At 37.2% G+C, this 25,436-nt stretch overlaps 1 protein-coding gene and 1 pseudogene across 4 annotated transcripts in view; one reads left to right on the top strand and one right to left on the bottom strand.

Moving 5' to 3' along the window:
- LOC105489053 (solute carrier family 24 member 2) overlaps nucleotides 1–25,436 on the top strand; it is a 269,869-nt gene that overhangs the window by 57,676 nt on the left and 186,757 nt on the right. The gene's annotated exons all lie outside the window — the stretch shown is intronic.
- LOC139358269 (uncharacterized protein C11orf98-like) lies at nucleotides 17,043–17,466 on the bottom strand (annotated as a pseudogene).

Below are 25,436 nucleotides of genomic sequence, written 5' to 3'. Positions count from 1 at the left end.
TAGATCAATTCTACAGGGTGCAAAAATATTCTATAGAACAGTTGGTAAACTGCAAATGAATTTAACTATGTTAACCATATGTGAATAATGCCATCCTGTAATGATTTTAAGTTAGTCATGTGCATGACAAGTAGAGGATATTTAGTGCCAAATAAATGTATTAGCCAACAGGAATTTGATAATCATTATGAAGAGAGCAAAATCACATTTCACACTCTGTTCAGTTTGGAGGTCGCTGAGGTCTCCAGGAGCCAATCACAACCTTCTCTTCTGTTCCTTTTCCTGTTGTATGGGGAGTGCTGTGCTTTCTGATTGCTTTTTGGAACCATACTGCAATTTTATTTGCTTTCTTATTAAAATAAAACAAGATGAACAAACAAAATTAATGTAAGTGAGAATAACACAAGCTTACACACATTCACACACATGAAACTATAGAACTAGAGTTTATAGAACCCGATTTTGCCTTTTCCTTTTACCTTTTTGGTTGGATATATTCTTGAAGTTATATTCCTTTCCAGGCAATTAAAGTGTTATTACTGCAGCAAGAAGATTACCTGTTGAGAGAAAGTGTAATCCTACGCAATGTTCAGTGTGAAATATTTGTGCGCCAAGAGGTGACTCTGTGAAGACTGGTTTTTGAGGAGCTATAAAGCTGGAGGCAGAAATCTTGATCAGGGCTCATAGGCCTTGACTCCGCTTTCATTCTTAAATGAGGATGTGGGCTCGCTAGAGCTGAGTTTGCTTCGAGAATCAGGAGATCACAGTGTTTGTAAATATTCCTTGTTAAGAAGAAGCCTGTATACTGAAAGCATGCTTTTTTTCCCCAATGCTCTATACGTCTGGATATAAAAGGACCAGGGCAGAGTAGGGATTGGGATTTTCTTTCAAGTCTGACATAACTGTACCCCAGAGGGGAATATGGGCAGCAGCTGTGTATCCTGGGAGTAAGGAAAAAACTCTAAGATATGCTATGTTGAGTGCTGATCTGTGGGTCCATATTACTTCCGTTCAGTGCTGTGTCTTTAGAAACACTGAGGAGAGCATGTAAACTATTCTTACCAAATTCTCACTCATGAAAGATTGCAGTCATGGTGGCCTTTATATGTTTTTTAATACTGCAATCTTTATTCATATTCTATCTCATTATATTATTACATATATTTCCTTTAAAGTGGCAAAAGTAAATGTGCACATAAAATGCTGCAAAAAAAAAAATGCTGTGGTGTATATAATGAAGCCCTAGGAAAATAGCTTATTATGAAGACAGTTTACCTCCAACTCTGAAAGTTTTCATCAAAACATTCAACAGAATTTGTACGCATTTCATCCTGAGCCAAAATAGAATAAAAATAAAATGTTGAGCCAAATTCTTACCTAAACTATTTACTTATTCTGGAGGAGGCACATTTGGATTGGCATTCACTCTTTTAGTTACTGAGAAAACAACTGATTGAGTTACATGTAATTATAACGTGGAATATAAAATTAACCACTTACCAGATGTACAGTGTGCAGGATATAATCAGGGTTTCTCAGCCTGAGCACCATTTCTTTGTTGTGGGGGACTGACCTGAGCACTGTGGATCTTTAGCGGTATCCCTGGTCTTGACCTTCTAGATGCTGGTAGCACACGCCCTCTCCAGTTAGGACAATCAGATATGTCTCAAGACATTGCAAAATGCCTCTAGGGGTACAAAATTACCCCACCGGCATGTGCAATAGTGGATAAATATAACTACAGTATAAGACAGAGGTTTCGAATGGTGCAGACCAGGGCTGGAAAGGTTGTGAAGCACGTGAGCTCCTCTGGCAAGGAGAGTTGGGGAGGCTACAAGGAAGAGGTGAGATTTGACTGGCGTTTGAAGTTGTACAGGATTTTGGATTTAACTGTAGTTTGCTTATTAGTCTCCCTTTAATGGTATCTAATCTAACTGGTGTTTGTGTTTGAAATATGCCCTATTGGTTTCAAAGAGGTTTAAATTTCTAAATATGCCAAAATTTGTACATTAACCAGAAATTGAAAGACTTTAAATACTTTTTATTTCTCTTTTTAAACTAAGAATGAATTTTTCCTGAACTTAATAATGTGGGTATTTTGGAATTAAAAGCATCTGGAGATAATTAGATTGGACATAAGCTGAATGTTCTCCATTTACAAATGTCACAAAGACACTTGGCATTGTTTTACTGAAAAGGAAGTAAAATATCAGACCTTGTATTAATAATGTTAGCTTTTAGCAGGATCTCCTCCCAACCTCCACCCACACTCCAAAAAAGGCAAAAGGCATGTCAAGTTGTTTAGACATTTTATCCCATCCCCAGTTCATCTTTTACAAATCAAAACTGTGCAAAGTTGTCTTTCAAATATTTATTGAATCTTTAATCTTTGAAGGCATCACCTTTCTCAAAGATAATGACTTGCTCTGATTGTGTCATGTTTGGAAAACAGACATTATCACATGCTGCTGTGTAGAAGTATCATTCTCTTCTTAGCATTTCTTATTAAGTCTGGTCGAGCAACATCAGCTATGCACTTAACCAAGTGTGAGATTAATCATGATTCTGTATCCACCAAATTTTGTAGTTCTGAATTATCCAAAAACGAAGTCTTCTGGAAGGACTTGCTCTTAAATTCTTCTCCAAATGCATTAACATTCTCTCCCAGTTGCCACAATTGTGTCAGTATTGATATCGCTATATAGGAAATTAAATTATGAGATTTGGCAAAAATTATAATGGTGTTGACATTATGAGTGTACCACAAATCAGATTATATCATGAGTTAGATTATAAATTAAAGACATAAATAGTTAAATGCATTCCAACAAATGTGATTTTAGTAAAAAATACTCAGTATGGCAAAATGCTCACATCAACAGAGACATACCTTATATAGCACTCTAGTAGACTCTCAAAAAATGTTTGCCCAATTAAGCTTTTTTTGTTAACTGCTGTCCTGAAGTATGATGTAGAAAAAACTTTTTGAGTTGAAAATTTGCTGTAATTTTTTTTCTTTCTTTGCTTCTGGCCCTGGACTTCTATTATTAATTATTACTAGAAATTCTCCTGAGATTAGATTTCAAGAAGAATTCTATGAATAAGACAGTAAATGACATGTCCATATCTGATTCAACTATACTGGGACACAAGGTAATAGCGCCGATATTTCTTGGAGTCCCTTCCAGTGTTATACTCGATCCTAAAGTCTTATGGCAAAAATTGCTTATTTCACAGGGTCTATGTTAAAGTCATTATGAGATGATGAAAGACACAGTTTATGGCTTAAGACGGCTTGGTGGGAGATGTTGACTGTAAATTAAATGGAATATGATAGAATGTTTGGAATGGAAACACCTGTATTAAATATATTTTTTTTAATGAGGGAAGAGTACCAGATGTTCTGTAGGCTCATTCTTTTTTGGTGTATCTTATTTTTCTTTGTTGTTAGCAGAAATATGAAATACATTAAAACTCCTTCACATCTATGCAACAGAAATAGAATAAGAGAGCAAATGACATGACTGCTAGATAAAGCACTACCTAAAATAATTGCCTTAAGCTATTTGGAGATTTATTGTAAATTAGATTGCAGGAATGTGCGTGATAAAAATGGCATCTGTCATTTAAAAACAATATAATTTATTTTAAAATAGATCCATGTGCATGCTTAGATTGACATGTCTTTAAATTTTGATGATAATTTTATCACTACCACCCCCAAGCCCCAATATTTTATGTGCCGTTTGCTTTGGGATTTTCCTTGAATTAAAAATTGAACAATCTTATTGCAGTGCAGAAAGAATTTCATTACTTTCAGAGGTGACCTTCCAGATTCTATTAGGACAAGAAAATAGCCTTTCACAACATCAGTCAAAATCTCTTTCCATATGAGCTTCACCTGAGTCTAGCACCTCCAAATGCTCTAGAAACTCTCTTTGACATTTCTCCTTATGTCTGTCCTTCCCAGCCAAAGTCAACAATACATATGTGCTAAGATTGTTGAGGGGTCATCTTCTTTATTGTTTTGTTGTATGATGCTGACACTGGAATTTCTGTTGCATAGGCTCTTCAGGTTGAGAGTTAGTATCTTGAAGATAGGGATTGAATATCCTGGGGTGTTTTTGTTTTTGTTTTGTTTTTTAATATCCTGTTTCTTAACTTCCCAGAGAACCTAATTCACATGCCTGTGCCTAATGGGCATTTTGTAACATTATTAACTGATTCTTTCTGATAAATATCCCATGATTCCTTTAAAGATTATCTTGACTTATCCTGCACTTTTTAGGTATACCTTCAGAACTACAAACCAAATATTAATCAACTATTTTCAGCTTTTCTGTTAAAGATGTAGTAGTACCAAAGGAGACAGGATTTTTATTTGTTATTATGTAGTAGGTCATAATATTTTTATTTTAAAGTGATACCAAAATATATGATGAACCTAGCATTCTCAGTTCAGCTCAGTTAACAACTATGAAGAGTTATATTTTTATTGCTTCAAGAGAATTGACAATCTCATAAATGTTCCAAAAGAACATTCTTGAAGATGATATCTTATTTCCTCTGTTTCAGCATTCTGAAATCCAGGTTTTTTCACCTAAGGAAATCTATTAGGACCCACTTCCTATTATACATAGAACTACTTAAATACTCTTCTCTATAATTTCCATTTAGATTTGAGCAAGATCATGGAAGTAACACGTACAAAAAATATAATAGCAGCTGACAGGTAGTCTCTGGGATGCTTTCCCGTCTCAAGAGGGATTGCATAACCAATGGGGTATGAGGAATTTGGAAAAGAATTATGCAAAATAACCTTATATTAGAAGATGGAGAGTAAAAGACAAAGAGAGTTTGAAAATATGAGGTCTGTTTATCAGAAAAAAAGCAACGAACCTCACTAATTTAGTGACTTTTCAGTTATGTGAAGAATAATGACAATGTTTTCTCTATCAGTAAACAAACATAAAGGCTCACAAAGGAAATAAACTTTATATGGCAAAGATTAAGATTAAATAGGATGAAACTATTCTCAAAATGAAGGCTGTTATGTGTTGGAATGATTAATTTAGGAGGACCGTAGAACTGTTTCATTAGGAAGTCATAGGAATGATGTGATGAAGACACATAAAGCATCTGAAATGATGGGGATTAAATGACATTTTAAAGAGCCTCCTGTTTTAATGCTTTCTAATATTTCTTTTCATTTATTATTTAATTTCTTTATTAATTGCCCTGATTTTATCAGATTTATCATCTCATGGTTAAAGCTTTTAAAACTTCATTGTGAAAAAAGAGGACTTTAGTGTTTAGTTATCATATTGGAACACATATTTCTGTCTTCTCTTCTTTTGTTGTTGGTGCACCAATCAAAGAACTAGCTCCAAAATAATAAATAATTTCATATACACACAAAAATTCCTCTAGCCAGTATCAACAGAGGGTCAGCATTTTAGAGTATTTACAATGGAAAGGGTTACTGTAACTGAAATCCAGCTGAAATCATTTTGCTCTGGGTCTCTATTAATATACAGAACTGATGTTTCATTTTAAAATAAACCAGGTGAGTTGTATTTTTAAAGTGGGATTTTCAGAGTTGGAAATTTTCGGGATTAGATGCTATTTTTCAATTTCTTTCTTTTTAGTTTTTTCTGAGGAATTTTAAATCCCATTACTTTGAACAACAGTGATTTTTCTTAAATTTATAAAAGGTAATTGTTACCATGGAGTTAAACTTATGGGAAGAAGGATCAGAAACTGATGCTCCTATGCACACTCCACAGCAGAATTGCTGGGTACCTAAACAGTCACTTGTGTCAAGCACTATACTTTGGGAATGTAGACAACCAAATCATGAAAATATTAACATCAGGGAAATATGTGATGCTGGTAGAAACTTTTAGAGATACAACACACACGCACACACCACACGCATACACACACACGCACACACACACCATTCCACATGTACACAAATTGTTTTAGAACTGCAAAAAGAAAATCAAGAATATGAGTTTCTATTTAAGTGTTTGTTATTGAGATGAGTCAGAAGTACATTGAATCCTCTTTAGTCACATCAAGGTGATATTTGGGGGGGGGGGTTGTTGTCATTGTAATTGTTAATGTACAATATGTTCAGTGTAAAGTATTTCCATACCACAGACTCCGAGACTCCAGCATTAAGGAAAATTCTTAAGCACCATGGACAGCTACAGCTTTTTTCTAGCGGCTGCACAGTTTAACAACACTCAGGGACCAGTTAAGAATTCATTCAGGGCTCATAATCCGTGTGTTCACTGTGAAATTCCACCTTGAATTTTCAGACCATGGTGTCTCAAGTTAGCACTTTTTTTTTTTTTTTTTTTTTTTTTTTTTTTTTTTTTTTTGAAATGGAGTCTCGCTGTGTCACCCAGGCTGCAAGCTCCGCCTCCCAGGTTCACGCCTTTCTCCTGCCTCAGCCTCCCGAGTAGCTGGGACTACAGGCGCCCGGCACCATGCCCAGCTAATTTTTTGTATTTTTAGTAGAGTCGGGGTTTCACCGTGTTAGGTAGGATGGTCTCGATCTCCTGACCTCGTGATCCGCCCGCCTCAGCCTCCCAAAGTGCTGAGATTACAGGCGTGAGCCACCGCGCCCGGCCATGTCAGCACTTTCATTTTCACGCCAGTGTTGAACAGTTTGTGTACAATCCTCTGCAGCTCTTTCACAGTATCTGGTAAACTATTGTAGATTCTAAGAATAAGTCAAAGTGATGTCCCCAAAGTCCCAGATCAGTGCATTTGGGTTTTGTGGGGCACACCCAGGAGTTCTTAAGATGTAATATTTTCAACTTTTATTTTAGATAGAGGAGGTATACGTTGAAATTAAAAATAATAAATTACAAATTTAAATTTTTAATAGAAAAAAGACAATATAGCAAAGAAAGGGTTACCTACATTTCTTGGTCATATGAAGTTGGTACTTACTTTTAATGGTGAAAACTACAATTCCTTGTGCACCAACCTAATAGTACTAGCAACGCAGCATTTCCAGTTTACCTCCAGCCTAGTTCATTCATTTATGTCACTTCCCAGCCTCTGTAGAAATTTCATTATGTGAATCATATCATAGAGTTCCAATGGAATTTAGGACTTCAGAGTTACCTCAGTTGAAGACTGAGACCATGAAAGCTAATGTGGTTTGCTTGAAATCACCTAACAATGTATGTATATATTTCGTGTATGCAGTGATGAACACAGTTTCTAGGTGTGATCAATTTTATTATGTGCAATTAATGGAAATCCAAAGACAGCATGATTCAAATGGATAAATAAAAACATGAGATAAAAACCTTCTCAGCCATCAAGATAGTTATATGAAGTTTGTCTAGGTTTGAAATCCCTTTTATTTTATCAGTGAACTTGATGATATTATTGTAGGTACTCAAGATTTGACCTTAATTAAAAAATGAAACTTTCCACAAATTCCTAAATGCAACCCAGGCTGGTTCCTCTTTTCTCTCCTCTGCATCTCAACATTCTGGGCCCTTTCTCCTCTTATCATTAATGGAGGTTTTAAATGCAAACTCTCAAGCAGTCCAGTTCCTCTCATTTCTCAGCCTCACCTCTCACTCTGTACAGCAAAAGTCTAGGAATCAATATGGTTAAAGGCAGAACTCTTCTCTGAGAGTGTTGTAAAGAACTCAGATAAAGCAAAAAATGATGTGGAGTAGTCTAGGTCAGACAAGAACAAGAATAATAGTGCTAAAGAAATTAGAAGCAGGTAGCAAATCATCTACAAGGTTTTAACATCTTAGCCACACTTTCTTATCTACTAATTTGGCGACAAGAGTGTTGTAATAAGTCCCCAGAGGAATAATGAGATGCTCCTACCCAAAACTCAATGCTAGTAACCAAGGAAAAGAATGTCTTGTGACTATGAGCACTAGGCTAGCAAGCTATGCCCCAGAAAACTTCTTCAAGCAATAAAGTCTTAGCAGTTTATGCCCAGAAGGAAGATTCCTCAGGAACCTTGGAATTTGTGGTATTCTATGAAGTAGAGGTGGAAGAGAGGTGACTGAGACTCCTTTTACAAAGGACTTGATTGTTTTCTTCTAATATTCAGTGTGACAGTTTATTGCACATGGATTCTTCCTTCTCAAATAGTTTGAAATGTGTCAAGGGAAATGTGTCCCACTTTCACAGCTCTAAAATCTCAACAGGCAAGAAACCAGCATAAATTCAGAGAGAATCATGAGGGAAATAAGTTGGCACCACACTTTAAAGTTCCAGAAGTTGAAGAGGACTGAAAATGGGTCATCTTTCAATGAACTAAAAGAAAGGCTTCCCACAATGAAAACTTGATGTAAGCATTTGAACATGTATGAGATTCATGTCAAGGTCTAGTCATTCAGTGTCCCTGATGCAGTGACCATAAGCCTGACTTCCAGTAAGAACCACAGGTGCCAGTCCAAGTAACATGGTGATGCTATAAGAGTGTTAAATTGGCTGGGCACAGTGGCTCATGCCTGTAATCTCCACACTTTGTGAGGCCAAGGTGGGCTGATTGCTTGAGCTCAGGATTTCGAGACCAGCCTGGGCAACATGGTGGAACCCTGTCTCTACAAAAATTACAAAAAAAATTAGCCAGGCATGGTGCTACACACCTGTGGTCTCAGCTGCTCAGGAGGCTGAGGTGGGAGAATGGCTGGAACCTGTCAGGCAGAGGTTGCAGTGAGCCGAGATTGCACCACCGCACTCCAGCCTGGGTGACACAGCCAGACCCCGTCTAAAAAAAAGAATGTTAAATCAGCCAGGCCTGGTGGCTCACGCCTGTAATCTCAGCACTTTGGGAGGCCAAGACAGGCAGATCACAAGGTCAGGAGTTCGAGACCAGCCTTACCACAGGGAGAAACCCCATCTCTACTAAAAATACAAAAATTACCAGGTGTCGTGGCATGCTCCTGTAATCCCAGCTACTCAGGAGACTGAGGCAGGAGAATTGCTTGAACCTGGGAGGCGGAGGTTGCAGTGAGCTGAGATCATGTCACTGCACTCCAGCCTGGGTGACAGAGGGAGACTCCATCTCAAAAAAAAAAAAAAAAAAAAAAGGTTTTAAATCATCTGGCCATTATTTTTGTCTTTAGACATCCCAGTTTGATTAGATCTTAACACATGTATGCATTTCCTTCTTGTAACAAAAGTTTTTAGTGGAATTTTCATTTAGTGGGGTCACTGAAGAACTAATTCTTTGATGACCCTTTAGTGGAAAAGCCTACTCCAGTATAATCACTGCAAGAGGCTTCAGATGATTTTAGCCATAGAAAAAGGAGGAGAAGGTGTATAAAACAAGTAAGAAAATAAGATAAAAGTCAGCTAAAAAATTTAGAATCTCAAACAATAGATTAGGCCCAGAATAGGTGAATAGATACTGTGTAAGTTTATTGTTGAATAGTTTAACATTAGAATGTAGATGACTTTGTATAGACTTCCATTTTTCTATAATTCTTTTAAAAACACAAATCCATAGGATTTTTTGGTTGTTATGTTCTTAATGACCTCTGAGGCAAACACTTTGGCAGCAACTTTTTATTGATAAATGCATTTTATCCTGATTATTTAAAAATTAGAAATTCATCTATAGTACATATGGTAATTCTTGCTTAACCAAAAAACTAAACTTACCGAACCATTTCATTCCACCACCATTTCAAAATGCACTGGAGTGTACTGGGCTACTTGTGAGGCATCTTTTTTCTGTGGAACCTTAGTGTATCTCTCTTTGTGATCTAACATTCCTATTTTCTTTACTGAAAACTTGAGAATCAGCGAACCAGCACAATATGCTCAAGTTTGCATAGAAATACACTGCAAAACTTGGTGCCCTTTGGCCTGTTTTCCATGGTGCTAGTCATTAACTGTTACCTTCTAATTCTGCCTCTATATCTTATCAAATATTGTGAGTACACCTTATATTTCAGGAAGAACTCTCACTGTCTCTGGCAAAGTGAGCTGCAGTAGTTCATTATCCAGAGCTCAGATATCAGATCACAAACAGCTTCAAGCATCTGGAATAGCACTGAACTATGTTTGATGGGGGAGAAAGAAATAGTGGTGGAACCAATGAATGTGTGTTGTAAAGAATATTTTACCCAGCCTTTGAGTGTACAAAAATAACAATAGTAACTAATAAGACCTGGAAACTGAGAGATTATAGTAGTGCTATTGACTGACCAGACTGAAAGCATTCAGAATGACCAAGACAAAAGAAAGATAAAAAAGCAGAAAACATGTGGCAAACAACAGAAGAATAGGAAAGGAAAAGAGACTGTGGGAATGAGGGTGATGATAGTGCTATAAACTGTAAACACCAAGCACCCGTAAGAAAGAAAGGGTCAGATAGGGGAGGTAGGCAAAGGGGCTTATCAAAAAGCTATTCTAGATCTCAGCAGTCTCTCAAGATACGAGTGGCATAAAGGCAAATATAATACATCAGCCCTAAAGGAACACCACTATGTTGTTCAGGAGGATCATATTTAATGTGAGGATAAATTAAATCACCCCTGGGATCACAGGAGAGTGTCACTGCACACAAAATTTACTGAAAGCCTTCATACATGTAGTTAACCAGTGAATATGAGCTCCATGAAGCTAGGAACCCTGTTCTATCTGTCATTGGGACTCACACATTTCCTGGCACATAGTAAGCCCACAATAAGTATGCTGAATGAAATAATGAGTAAGCCATCATCACTGTCATGTAATCAGGATAAAATGCATTCATCAATAAAAAGTTGCTGCCAAAGTAGAGCTTTTGACTGTAGGATACTGTGAACATGTGCAGTTAAATAGGGGTAAGTGTGTTGTACATGGTATCTTACGATATGGATTAGGAAAGGCAAAAGGGAGAAATAGAAGAAGAAGGAAAGAAAACATAAGAATGACTTGGAATGGGAAAGCCTGGAAAACCTAGCCTGATAAATAGATTGTTTACCTTTCTCTGTTCTAAAATAACTTGGTTAGAAAGGGATGCTCTTCATAAAGTCTCTAATTTTGTAAGTTTGTTGTACATTTTGCCCATATATTGTTAAAGCTGCCATGATTAGCTGAATGGGGGTACCTCTTTTATTTGAGTTTTTGTTCCTGAAAAGAGAGAATACTTTTGTTCTCCCTCCCTCAAAACAACTGCAACTCAGAACAACTTGAAAAGACATGTTTTGAAGAGCAAATTAGAAAAACAACAGATTCGTATTAGTTGAATAATGCATGGGTATTTTCTGCTAGGTACTTTGCCTGGTTTTAGCCTTTGTACATAATCAGCATATAATGCAGCTGTATAAAAATTGCCAGTTGCTTCTTTCTTCAAGGGAATGCATTTATAAGTACCCTCCAGCCCTCTGAAGAGCATGTAATGGTGTGCCATGGTCACATTTGCCAGCTTCCCTGTGGACTGTGCCTGGGCTCAAACACAATGAGGATGGGTTGACTGTGCCTACAGGGACTGCTCTTGTAGAAAAATAAAACTTTCAACTTTCAGAAAAAATCCTTAGCACAGAGGTATCTGAGGAGCCATAATGTTGATTCCAAAGAACAAGCTAATGCACAGATGGATGCGGAATACTTCCCAAGGGTTTCTATCTTTGTTTTATACCTTCAGGGAAAGATTATTGCAAACCTGAGTCCTACTTGAGTCTTCTCGGCTTCTCTCCAGCTAGGCAATTATGCCTCTAATCTTGAAGGGGCAGGGTTAATATCTTTGATCATCTTTCTGCCTGTCAGTGTATCCACTGAGATATTTTTCTGAAAGCAACATATTAGAAAATACAAGAGGACTTTGATATTCCTTGCAAATACTATATAAAACATTCAAACTTATTCATTTTGTAGGTATCTATAATTCTGTTCAAAGCTTGACATTGGGAAATACTTCAAAAACAATGTAGTCTGGCATCAGGTGTCTAGAAGTGTTAATTTCCTGATTATTATTATTATTATCATGGTGTTTGATGGTGGTGGTGGTAAGGATGGAGTTAGGGGGAAAGGTTGAGGCACCTTAGAAGTAGACTTTTCCCACCTCTTCTCACATAAATTCTTGGATTACTTTGTATCATTTGACTTACATCTCTCCATTTCCTTCCTCTCAACCCCACCCCTGAGAACCACTGTTTATTCTCTATCTCTGTGCAAAGTAGCAGATATGTAGGACAAACTTGTCTAAAGATCTAATGTACAACATGAAGACTATAGTTAGTAATAGCATATTGTATTCAAGACACTTGCTAAATGAGTAGATTATAGCTGCTGTTGCCACAGAGGGGAAAAATGGATAACTCTGTGACATGATAGATATCTTAAATTTGTTTCACTGTAATGACCATTTTATTCTATGTATGTATTTCATAACATCATGTTGTATACCTTAAATAGATATACACACAAACATTTTTGTAATTCTCAAATGACTCATAAGGAATGCTCCTCCTCCATTCAAATAGTGAAAGGGAAAAGGCAAGTGATGTGGGTTGCCAAAATGGCTGACTGTAGAAATCACAAACAAGGTTTACAGGACTACTGAAAAGTTGAGACTCTAGAAACAGAAGTAAAGATGGTGATTTATTTTATTTTATTTTATTTTATTTTATTTTATTTTATAGAATCAAAATAACCCTGAAAGGGAAGGGCTGCTCTTGGTCTTTTGATTCAGCAGTCAGTTTTTTACAAGGCAGGCTTGGGATGCTGCCTTTATGGTTCTGCGAGGGTTGCACCCCATCTGGAAGAGGAATCAAGTTGTAGGGCCACCCTTGGGGACCTAATTCTGAGACTTGCACCCATGCTTGTTTGTGCATATGCACAGCTTCACAAAGGGTGGCCATAGGTCACATACACACACACACACACACAGAGTTCCAGATTTTCTATTATTAAAAAGGATAGCAGTGTGTGTTGTTGTAGAAAGACTTACATCAGTAAAAACCTTGAAAATGTGAAAGTAGAATTACTTAACTTTAAAAAATTCTAGTTAATATATTCAGAAGTTCTTAGTCCCTGCAGATTTTTAGGAGCTGAGGTGTTATGGGACTTCATTTAATAATTGGCTAGATCCAGGTTGTAGGAGAATACTCTGGCCATCTACCAACACTTAGGGGATATTCTTCCCTTATTCTCCAAAATGTGCAATTTACTTGGTGCTTGTAATTTCTTTTGAATATTTATACTTCTTTCCAGAAGAAAGTCAGCATCTTATAAATTAGTCTAGTATTCTTGAGGAATTCAGGAAGATTATAACAAATCATCATGGGTGAAAAACCTCAATCTTACAAGTAAGTAAGGACTTCAGCGCATGATTAAATTTCCTAGGGCTGGAGTTACTGAAATGATAGGCTTATACACAGTAATGCTAATAAAAACCTCTTGGAAACACATTTTCAATTTATAACTATGAAGGAAAATGTAGGCCTTTCATCAGGCCTTCTTCTCATTATCAAAATGTCTTTTGCACAATAGCAAAGAGACATCAATGTTAAAATCAGGTAGGAACATAGATTCTTGATGATATGACCACAGTTTTAGGTCTCAAAATTGCATACTATTTATAAAAGCGGTTGACAAATACATTTAAAATTATAACTTATTTTTGCATTCAAAGCATGATTTTAGAGAAGGTGAGTAAAAGTATGCCCATTATTAGAAAATGCCCTAAAGCCTTATCATTGTTATGTAACAACCAATACAGATTTTAATAGCTAAATTGAGTTAAAGCTTTTCTCCTGGTGACATGTGTCCATTCTCCCAGAATGAAAACTTCCTGTCTCTTGACTTTACAAATGGTGCAGGTACTTCCTTCCTTCATTCAATATATATTTATAAAGCATCTAACAATCAACTAGATACTAGGTGCTAGGATACAGCAGTAAACAAAGCAGGCAAAGAAACAAGAAACAAAGAAGTATCTGATATAATGTTAACTAGTGATAAATACTGGGAAGAAAAGTAAAACAGGGAAAGGGGACGGAGAGGTACAAGGTTTTGAAAAAGATTCCCTGGAGGTGACATCTGAGTACAGAACTAAATTAAGTGAGAAAGTGAATCACGCAGATATCTAGGGCAGTGATTCTTAACCAGGGTGACTGTGCCTCTCCAGGGACGTTTGATGTCTGGAGAAGTTTTTAATTGTCACAACTGGGGGAAGGGATGGTACTGGCATCTGGTGGATAGAGAACAAGGATGCTGCTAAACACCCTGTGCTGCAGAGGGGAGGTCCCTGTAGCAAAGAATTATCCAGCTTAAAATGTCACTAGCACTGAAGTTAAGAAACCCTGATCCAGAGAAAGAGCATTCCAGGATAAGAAGAAAGTAAATAAACACAACAGACCATGAGATGGGAACTTGCTTGATATATTCAAGGAAGACCTAGGGGGTGTGTGTCACTGGAGCACAGTAACAAGCAGTTATGTATCAGGAAAAGAATTTGGAAGATAGCTCAGGGCCAGGTCACGTGGGGTAACAGGCAAGATTCCTGCCTCTCCTTTGTCTGCTCTGCTTCCCTCTTTACTAAGCTCCTATTCCAAATTCCCCAAGGAGAACTAGCTGGCTTTGCTGGCAGATGTCCTAGGAAGCTGAGTGGGTTTTGGTGGGAGACAAGGATTTCACATATGTGTTTACCTGAAGAGTACATTCAAACCCATCTTGCACCATGATAGGAGATCTTAGAGTTGGCTCTCCAGAGGTTGGGAAGATCATTTCACTAAAGTTCTGGAATAGAGTTCTCGAGTATGATCATTACTAGACTCATGGCTCTTTCAATTTATATTAGTGAACATGAAATAAAATTAAGCATTCAGTTCCTCCAATGTACTAGCCACATCACATTCCTAACAGCCATATGGAATCCTCGTCCTAAGCGTGGAACTCTGACTGCCCTCAGTCTCTGGGGCTGTTTTCTGTATTGCTCTTATCCTGACCTTCCCCAGACTTTTTGTGCTGAGACACCTGATGACCTCTTGGAAGGGCAGCCACTTTGGTATTGTTCAGGGGCACAGAAAAGTGTCCTCCACTGTCTCCAGGCCTCTTCAAATGATGTGTGGATGACTACCAGGTTTATGCTTTATTTGCTAGCCAACTGCCCTTGTTTTTTGAAATAATGGTTCATAGGGGATCCTGAAGTCCTTTTGGGTTGGCAACTTGCATTTACAGCTCTGGTTCTGAGTCTAGTTTGCATCATTTCTCCTCACTGTGTTATTTTCCACTTGCCCACACTGTCACTTCTATTTTGCTTTTCTGCCTACACAACAGAGATTTTGTTCTAAGATATGAGTATTACTCAGTGACTCTGTTTTCCAACTTTAAAAATAAGTTTAAAGAACAAAGTATATTCAGAATCGCATATATGGATTTCATATTTCTACTTAGTACATTGTATGGTATGTGCTTTGATTTTGTTAGTTGGATGTGTTCTTCTAGAAATAAAATCCCAGGCATTATCTTTATATTAAGCCAGCAACGGCTCAGATTTGAAAGGACAACAAAACTAAGATAAGAATTAGGCTCCTCAATCAGTAGAGTTTATCCTCACTCGTAATTTTTTTAAGCTCTTGGCAGTGGATGCCTTTAAAATTTTCTTTAAATATTTATGGCATTGGTTGTCAAATTTTGTGGCTTCAGGTTTCTTTTATACTCTTAAGCATTATTGAGGACCTCAAAGAGCTTTTGTTATGGAGACTATATCTTTCTGTATTTACTATATTTGAAATTAAAACTGGGACAATTTAAAGCTCAAGAAAATCCAAGCACATATAACTTTAGCCATCACAGCAATTGCATTATAACACATCACGTAGCCTCTGGAAGAATCCGCTGCATGTTTGTGAAAGAATGAAAGCAAAAAAGGCAAACAGCATCTTAGAATTGTTGTGAAAATAGTTGTGACCTCACAGACCCCTCGAATAGAAATGCAGTGACCCTCAAGAATTCCCAGACCTTACTTAGAGAACTGCTAAGCACACAGTTATTTTGCTTCTAGAAATTTTTTTTTTTACTACTACTGGGTTAATCTTTCCTTGGCCTGAAGTGGCCAATAGATATCTGTGGAGAAGTAAAGAAGAAAATGGGCATTTATTAAGCACATTCTCTGGGTCTGTTCCATCATCTCCCAACTTCCAGTTAATCACCAGTCTCATTTCATGTATAGTCATCTATTTCCATTGGCTTGAGGATGGGATCATCTCTCCCTGTGTTCCTGCAGCAGCATCCCAGCTGGCTGATTTGCAGTCCTCTTGGCTTGTCTCCAGTCTTTCTCCACCTGTGCCCAGAGCAATCTGCCTAAAACCCCTATGATACCATATTTGACCCTAATCTTTCCCGCAGACCTTTGGATGAAGTGAAACTTCCTCCGCATGGCTGACAAGGCCCATTCATCACCAGGCTCTACAGATCCCTCATATTATTTTCCTTCTTTCTACTGCCCCCACCCTCCATGCCACACTCATATCCTAGCACTTTTAGTTTGTTGAGCACCTGAACATTTGTGTTCTTTCTCATATTTGAACGTGTAAATGTGTTATTCCCACTGTCTGGAACTTCTCAGCTATTCCTGGCCAAAACCTGCTGGTCCATCATATTTCAAAGCAGATGTCATTTCAATGAGGAAGATTTATTTACCACCACCACCCCCTTGATGAGGCTAGTACTCCTCTTATTTGCCCCTGTGATACCTGGCCCTCTCCTTGTCATGGCACTTGTGACACTGCAAGGTACTTCTGTTTCCTTGGTTATATCCCCTTACCTGAAAGCATCTTGAGGTAAGGAAACAAGTCTGGGATCATCTGCATCCTCTGCCCATAGGGGTAGAGGATGGTCACATGGTACACAGTTGTTGAATGATGAATTAATCAGTCAAAAAATTATTTTCAGAGTGCTAGGGCTTTATTACAAATGGAGTTGACTTGTAAAGAGGCTCTTCTACAATCTTTCTTCTGTACCCTCCTCCCTCCCAAAGACATCCTTCTATGGGAGGATTAGGGAGGAGGAAATCTGGTGAAAAGGGGCACTGCTTTTGCCAAAGTCCTCTAAAACAACCACTGAGTCCTTCTGGATCCAGTTGAGAATCTTCTGGAAGAGGTTTCGCTCGCATCTTCAAGGTCCTTCATTTCTACATCCTAGGGACTTTTATCCTCTTTTGCCTTTTGAGCCGTGGCTCACTAGTCCTGGATAGTTTTGAGGGGCTTCCACTTCCATGGCTGCTTTCTCTTTCCAGGCAAGCTGGATCTGCTGGAGAAGTTTTCTGCGCTTCTTACCGGACAGAGTAATGTTGGTACATGCACTGGATGCCCGCTTCTTGAGGTGGTGCTGCATGATCAGCCCTTGGTCTATCACAGCCCCAACCACCCGGTGCCTCAGATGCCACTCCCAGTTCAATACCCACAGGTGCTTGAACAGCTTTTTCTTCAGTTCTGTTCGGGGGCAGTTGATATTTCCCTGGAGAGTCCCCATAGTCACGCCACAACGCCAGTTCCCAATCAGTCAACTTTTTAAGTATTTCCTTTATAATAAATGTTTTATTTGCATTATCTCATTTAATCATCTTAACTTACTTCCATTGCCTAAACATCCCAGCAGCAAAGAAATAGTGAAGCTGTTCTCAACATCATATGCTGAGAACAAAGGGATCACCCAAATGGGGACAACGCACAGAAATGAATAAAGATTAAGGTAAATTTTCCAAGGGAGAAGGCAGGCAAAGAATCATTCTGACAAAGCAGTTGGGTCCTCTTTCAACTTCTAAGTGACATTGCTGGAATATTCCCAACCAGAACTCAGAGTAAAACCACTAAAAATACTTGTTAAGGGAAACCGATCTGTTTCATCCTGAAAGTACTTTCCCAGTTGGCAGTCTTGAAAATGTCTATGCTCCTGGAGTTTTATAGCCTTACTTTAAAAAAAAAAAATGTTTTGTTTTTAAAATAAATTCCAAGAGCACTAGGGACGTGAAGGTTACATAGACTTACTTCACACTTAGTGGAAAATTCTTATCTTGTAAGTCTTTCTTTCTTCTGACAATTTCTTGTTACATTGATTAAATCCCTGTGAGTTGTTTTCTTCCAGTTCAGCCTCTGAGTTCCTGTTTATTTTTCCAGAAAGAACTCAGTAAAATTCTGAAAACAGAAAAGGAATTGAAAATATAGTTTTATTATTTATATTTTGAAAGAGGCATGAATGTTCATGGTAGATACAAATATACAAACACAGAAAAAAATTTAAATAATTTCCAGTAATTCCACCACTGTTGGTATTTTAATATATATTCTTCCCATCTGTCTGTCTTGCACATACACACACACACACACACACACTCTCTTTCCCTATTTCCTTCTCTTATGTGTGAATGTATGCGTATTTTTAAAATTTACCAATATCGTATCATATGGAACTAATTCTTATGAAATCAGCCTGTTTCATTTAATTGCAAATATCTTTCCATGTCATTAATCATGTGCCTCTGCTTCTCAAATGTTAATGCATGTGCAGATCACTGGGGAACTTGTTGGAAATGCAGAATCTCAGGCTCTCCCCCAGATCTACTGCATCAGAAACTGAATCTTAACAAGTTCCAGGTAAAGCTGACAATATTGGTCCACAGACCATGTTTTAGTAGCAGAGGTTGAAATCTTTTCTGGAGATTGCACAGGGTCCCCAGTATTGATGTAGTTAATTTTATGTAAATAAGCCCCATATGATCAAACACTGGAGTTATTTCCGATTGCCCTGCTAGGATGAGACACATTCTTACAAATATTAGTATATATCCATCATTATTTCCTTAGGAGAAAAAGCCCTGTAGATAGTTTGCTGAATTGTACATGTTTTGAGGGAAATAGTTTATTTTTAAGGATTACAAAATAGTGATTCATTCTACTTTATAGCATGTAAGACTCTAAAATGTAGCCATAGTACTTCCTGACATATATATGCATTTTCCCCTATCTGCAGTGAACCAAAACAGAGCTTTGACATTTTTTATTATTCTGATCAAAGTGCTGTTATCAATTGAAATGGCTTCACCTCTATCTTCAATTCATCTAATTTTATCCATCCTTCAACACAAGAGTTTTAATCTTGCTTCTTCCAGAAAGTCTCCCCTAATAGTCCAACTTACAGTGGGCTCACTTGCTAAATATTTTCACCATTATTCTTTGGGCCAATTATCTCAAAACATACTTTTCTACTTTCTCTTGAAACAACTTAAATCTGTGACTTTGGTCCCTCTCATCTCCTTGACTGGATTATAAATGACAGAGGGAATGGATCTTCAGTGTGCTTCATCTAAGCCCTGTGCAACCCCTCTCACTCCAAGAAGGTTTGAGTGCATTAGAGAAAGCACAGGATTTGGAATGAAAAGGCTCGTGTTTGAAGCCCAGCTCTGCCATTTACTGAGTATTCAAGGAATAAGTCATGTAATCTCTCTGAGCCCTAGCTTTATCATCTGTAAAATGGATACAGTATCTGCACTGCTTGCTAAGATTCTAATCCATCATATCTTTTCCAAAAAATCTAAATAATTCAGTAAAAGTCTCAATGTAGAGCTGTCTCTAAATTTCATATAAGATATGCAAGTCTCTCTCTCTCTCTCTGTCTTTCTCTCTGGTACACACACTTACACACACAAACACAGAAGAATGTATCTCAAGTTCAGGAACCTTTACCCAACAACAGTATCAGGCAGAAACAGAACAATATTGTTTTGTTTTTGTTGCATTGCATTTATTTACTTTCTTTTCAAAAATTATTATTTTTTATTTGCAAATATAAATGTATATATTTATGGTGCACAACATGATGTTTTGCTATATGTATACTTTATGGAATGGCTAAATCAATGAATTATGTATTTTCTATTTATGGCAAACAATATTGATTTTCTGGGTATGGTAGTGATATGAAGTTCACTTTTTAAATGAACATTTACATTCTAAAAGGTAAGTCAATTTAAGGTAAAACACTTCATAAATAGTAACACATAAATTAAGAAAATATGGCAAAATATCATGCTGATGTTATAAAAATGACTGAAGTTTGGGCAACATCTAACTATAGGAAGCCACTGCCAACTGTAATGCAAGATGCAGACATCGGTTGTTGTTGTAGCTATTGTTATGTAAACTACTGGAAGACCAGTTCTTGGAGCCCTAGATTTAATAGATTCTCAATAAAAAATACTCAAATGTAATTTAAAATAGAGCAAAAAGTCAAGTGTTCTGTTATGCAACAAGTCACCATCCATTGTTAAATCTTGCAGAACTCTCCAAAGTGTGTCGAGAAGCTCATTTGTTTCTGATGAAGTTAGATATAAATGTAGTGAGGGGCTTTATCAGAATAACTGAGATGGCTCAACATATATCAGTTCCAACTGGGAGAAAGTTTGTGAATAGATTACTTTGCATAAGACATTATTCTTCATTATCAAAAACAATAAATATTTTAGGAGCATCAAGTGTACAGAGAATACTTGGCTGGCATTTGACTAAAACCTGCATTCATGGGAAAAACAAAAGGTTTACTGTCCTTTGAATCATCATGATTACTGCTATTGTATTAGAACTCAAAGCAAGTTCACAGAGTTTTCCATTTAACTCTGAAATCTCTCCAAAAAGCAGTAAGTTTTATTAATTCTGTCTTTACATGAAGAAATGAAATCGGTCAGAGAGAAATTACGTGATTAGTCTAAGATCATGTGGTTATTTATAGCCAGAATGAAAAACAAGAGATTCTGACTTTATGTACCTTGTGACTTTGTTATCCTTTTCCATCCAGGGTAGGCTTCTGCTAGTCTTGGAGTAGTCGATGATTTCACTCAAGTATTCTAGATTCCGATTGTGCCAAAGTGGGATTAAGTTAGATGGATTAAATTAAATAGCAGGATTAAATTAAGTGGGATTAAGATGAGGCCTGTTATGATTGATTTCAGCATAGTGTGGAGGAATTTTCACCACCACATTCTCCTGTCTTGGTTCTGATTATAAAGGGAGGAGGAATTCAAGAAGGCTCCTTCAAAGAATAAGCTGGCCACAGCTTGGGTCTACTCGTACCAGAAGGTTGGTCAGCATCCTTCAAAGCAATAGTGTACTAACTTCAAACCTGCATCTTTATTTTAGCCCAATAAGATCTATTTCAAACTTACGACCTCCAGAACTGTTCAGTAATAAATTCATGTTTCCTTAGGCCTCTTTAGTTTTTGGTAGTTTTTTTACAGCAGCAATAGGAAACTAATACAACACAGCTCAGAGTTCTTCCATCCAAAGGGCAAGGGAGCTGGAGTGTTTAGGTATCAACTCCTATCAGTCATTGACTGAGTGCTGCTTGGCATGGGGCTGTGAATTCCTTAGCACTCAACTAAAGGTGGGTAGACGCTGGCAGTTAGAAATCAACCAGAACACAGTGAAGTGCTAAGACTCTGGAAAAATGGACTGGGCACTAGCAGATTCTGCTACAATATGTCTTTTATCTGCCTCTTCCTTTTTAATCTGTCTTCACAATCATGGCACATGCAGATCATCCCCGTCGATCAATCTACTAGCACCTAACAGGTTAATCTTCCCTAAACAGGGAGGGCCTTCAGTGGGTTGTTCTCTTTCTCAAAAATCTTCAACATTCCCACAAGAAAAGATTCTTATACAAGGTGAACCAGATTTCAAATAGTAACTTAGGACTCAATCCTCTGATACTTTAATCTTAGACTTTGAATTTTTAAGTTGGGGTGTACAGAATGAACAGCGAGTGTGCTTGAATATCTATTTGTGTGCAAAGTTCCAGGCTTGGCATACGAACCTTTGGAGTCTTGAAATGTTGATCCCTTTGGTCTGCATTCCTTAGAATAGCAGTAACACCATGAGGAAGTGAGAAAATTGATTTGAAAATGGAGAAGATTAATTAAAGGAAACAAAACTTCAAGACATGTGGTTGTCAATTGACACTACAGAAACCAAGCCTGAGAAATTCTGAGTTCTGCACATTTACAGAATGTCACAGGTATATTTAGATAAATCTAGAATCTAAGGAGATCTAATTGCTGAAATAATTTCAGCCTACCAAAGCAAGGACGTTCTCACCCTTCCTACTCTTCCTACCCTAATGTAAAGTGCTTAGAGTGTCAGAGCTTTCTGTGGAAGACTTCAGGCTCAAATGACCGCATAAAATTTGTCCACAGTCCTCACATTGATTTTGCCAAGTTCTGCGTACTGTGTTTGCTATTGGTCCAAACCATAAAAGGGTGGAGAAAGGAAAAAGAGTCCATACATTTTTAACATATCAAAAAAAATCAAAGTAAATAATATGCTTTAAAATTAGAATAGAAAGTGCTGATGCTAGAGCATTTTTTAAAATCCTTGTTTCACAGTAAGAGCAGAGTGGGGAAAGACAGAGCCTAAGAAAGGAAGAAAGCAAACATTTACTGAGTCCCACATAGATGTTTAGTTCACACCCACCTTCTGAAGAAGCCAGTAATATCTCTACTTGACAAATTATGACGCTAAGGCTCAAAGAGGTTCTGTCATTTAAGTGATGTCATAAAACCAAGAAGTTGGTCATTTGGGATTTGAGTGTGTACTCTGTTTTATCTATGTCTCAGGTGAGACATAACTTGCATTTATATAGTACTTTTCAAAGCATTTTTCTTACGCTGTCTTTAAACTTCATCTATGAGGCAGACATCAATTGCCACATTTTACAAATACAATTACAGAGGCTCAGAACTGTTTTGCCCAGAAAGACACAGCCAGTAAGCTGCAAAACAAGTCTGGGTCATGGAGCTCAGGTCTGAGGACCCCTCTAGTGCATCCGTGTGTTCTAACCAGAAGGGCTGAGTCATTGGTGTCCTGAAACCAGTCAGGGGCAGTTAGTTTATTTCAGAGAATCATCTAGTCAGAAAAAAAAATTAAGTCTTACTTTTATTTTTTCTAAATTACTAAATTAATGGAATCTCCTTTCAGAAAATTTGGAAAATATACAAAGGAGAAAAATAAAAATCATCTGTAATACCGCCACCCAGAAATAATCACAAGTATTAATTTGATATATTTCTTTTTTTCTTTTTTTTTTGGTGCCATTTTTTTTAATAATACTTTTAAGTTCTAGGGTACATGTGCACAACGTGCAGGTTTGTTACATATGTATACTTGTGCCATGTTGGTGTGTTGCACCCATCAACTCGTCAGCACCCATCAACTCGTCATTTACATCAGGTATAACTCCCAATGCCATCCCTCCCCCAATCCTCCTCCCCATAATAGGCCCCGGTGTGTGATGTTCCCCTTCCCGAGTCCAAGTGATCTCATTGTGCAATTCCCACCTATGAGTGAGAACATGCGGTGTTTGGTTTTCTGTTCTTGTGATAGTTTGCTGAGAATGATGGTTTCCAGCTTCATCCATGTCCCTGCAAAGGATACAAACTCATCCTTTTTTATGGCTGCATAGTATTCCATGGTGTATAATTTGATACATTTCTTTCCAGTGCTTGTGATACAAATATGCATGCATACTGTATTTTTAGAAAAGTAGTTTTAGAAAAAGCATGCCATGTATAGCTTAATATCCTGGTTTTCTAATTAACATTGGATGATGAATATTTTCCCAGGTCGTTAAGAAATCTTAAGAAACTGCCTCATGCATCATAATATTGCATTAATGTAACCTTAATTTAGTGAAACATTATTCACTTACTGTTGAACATATTGTTCCTGGTTATAAGCTTGTACAACATCCTGCAACTTTGGTATCTAAACACAAAATTTTTATTTCCAACAGCAGTGGATAAGAGGGTCAATTTCTCCACTTTGAGTGTTTTTAAGACTTTTGCAAGTTGGATAGGTAGAAACAAATTCTTTTTTGAATTTGCATTTTACAGATTACAGCCACACTGAATTTGTTTCCCTATGTTTACTTTGCCAGGCGTTCTGGTCTCCATGCAGTTCCATGTCTGTTTATGTGCTAACACAGTACTCAGAGACCCAGCAGTAGGTGCCAAGACAATCAGCTGTTACAGCAATTCCCAGAACCCCTGAGTCTGGGAACTGCCAGCACCAGAGCATAAGCACCTCTAGGCAGGAACTCCATCTTATTCATCTTTGTAGTCCCCGCTCCTGGCTCTAAGCCAGACACCTGTCAAGTTCTCAATACATTTGTTGAAAATATTACAATAGACCATATATTCTGATTTTGGCCTTCTAACTTGCTCTGTGACTTTTGACAAGTTCTCTCACCTCTCTGTGCCTCCATGTCTTCCACTATAAATGAATGGAAGTGTGATATGCCATACTTTGTGAGCAAAGTGCTAGAGCAGTGGTACAATTCCCATACAAAAGGTCTCTGTGGGTGGGTCCATGTCACCTAGGCAGGATTCCTTTCCTTCTGCAACACAGAGAGTGAATTCGATGTGTATTTGAGATTTGGGTTTGTGATCCCTTCACACCTTTCATATTGATGTACTATGGCCAAAGCAAATTTCTTTTGTTTCTCTTTATATCCCCAGAGTGCACACTGCATGGCATATAGGAAGTGTCTAAAAGGAGTGAACAAATGAAGGACTGAAGTCATTAAAGGTGAAGGGATGAGTAAATGAAATATTCGAGCTGAAAGAGATTTTACAAATCTAATTTTAGAGGTCTTGGTTACCATTTTATTTTTGTAGACACAGCTATACAGATTGACTATCCCTTATCCAAAATGCTTAGAACCAGAAGTGTTTTGGATTTCAGATTTTTTTGTTTGGAATTTGAAATATTTGCATATATATATAAAACGATGTGTCTTGGATTAGACCCCAAGTCTCAACATCAAGTTTATTTATGTTTCATATACACGTAGCCTAAAGGTGATTTTATACAATATTTTTGTTAATTTTTTGCATAAAACAAAGTTTTGGCTGCAACTGACTGAGAACTGTTACATGAAGTCAGGTATGGAATTCTTCACATATGGTATCATGTCTATGCTGAAAAAGTTTTGGATTTTGGAGCACTTCAGATTTTGGATTTTCGGATTAGGGATGCTCAACCTATAACAGCATCTCCACCTTAGAAGCACTTGCTAGAATAAACTTAAATCATTTAAATAAGATAAATTTCAATAACTAGCCAGGGAAATTTGATTTCATAAAAATGTTTCCATATCAAAACATTTTTGTTCATTTTTGCCTTGCTTTGTTTTGTTATTGGCCATGATCTTAATATATATTTATATATATTAGAAGTATAGAGTTTTCACTTTTAGAGGGAACACACCATGTATGAAGGAATGATTAGGTTAGAAATTGTTTTTTCAGGTGAACTTTGCCACCATATCAAAAAAATGTAACGTTTTTTCAGTTTCCAAAACTAATTTAAATGAGTAATGATGTCAATGAAAAATGGAAAGTATGAATTGTGTCTTCTTTGAGGATCTTTTTCTTTAAAAGATGAACATGATTATTT

Source organism: Macaca nemestrina, chromosome 14 (assembly GCF_043159975.1).
Source record: "Macaca nemestrina isolate mMacNem1 chromosome 14, mMacNem.hap1, whole genome shotgun sequence".
Lineage (NCBI taxonomy): Eukaryota > Metazoa > Chordata > Mammalia > Primates > Cercopithecidae > Macaca > Macaca nemestrina.
Note: the sequence above shows the minus strand (reverse complement) of the source record. Positions and strands in the feature narration are given on the sequence as shown.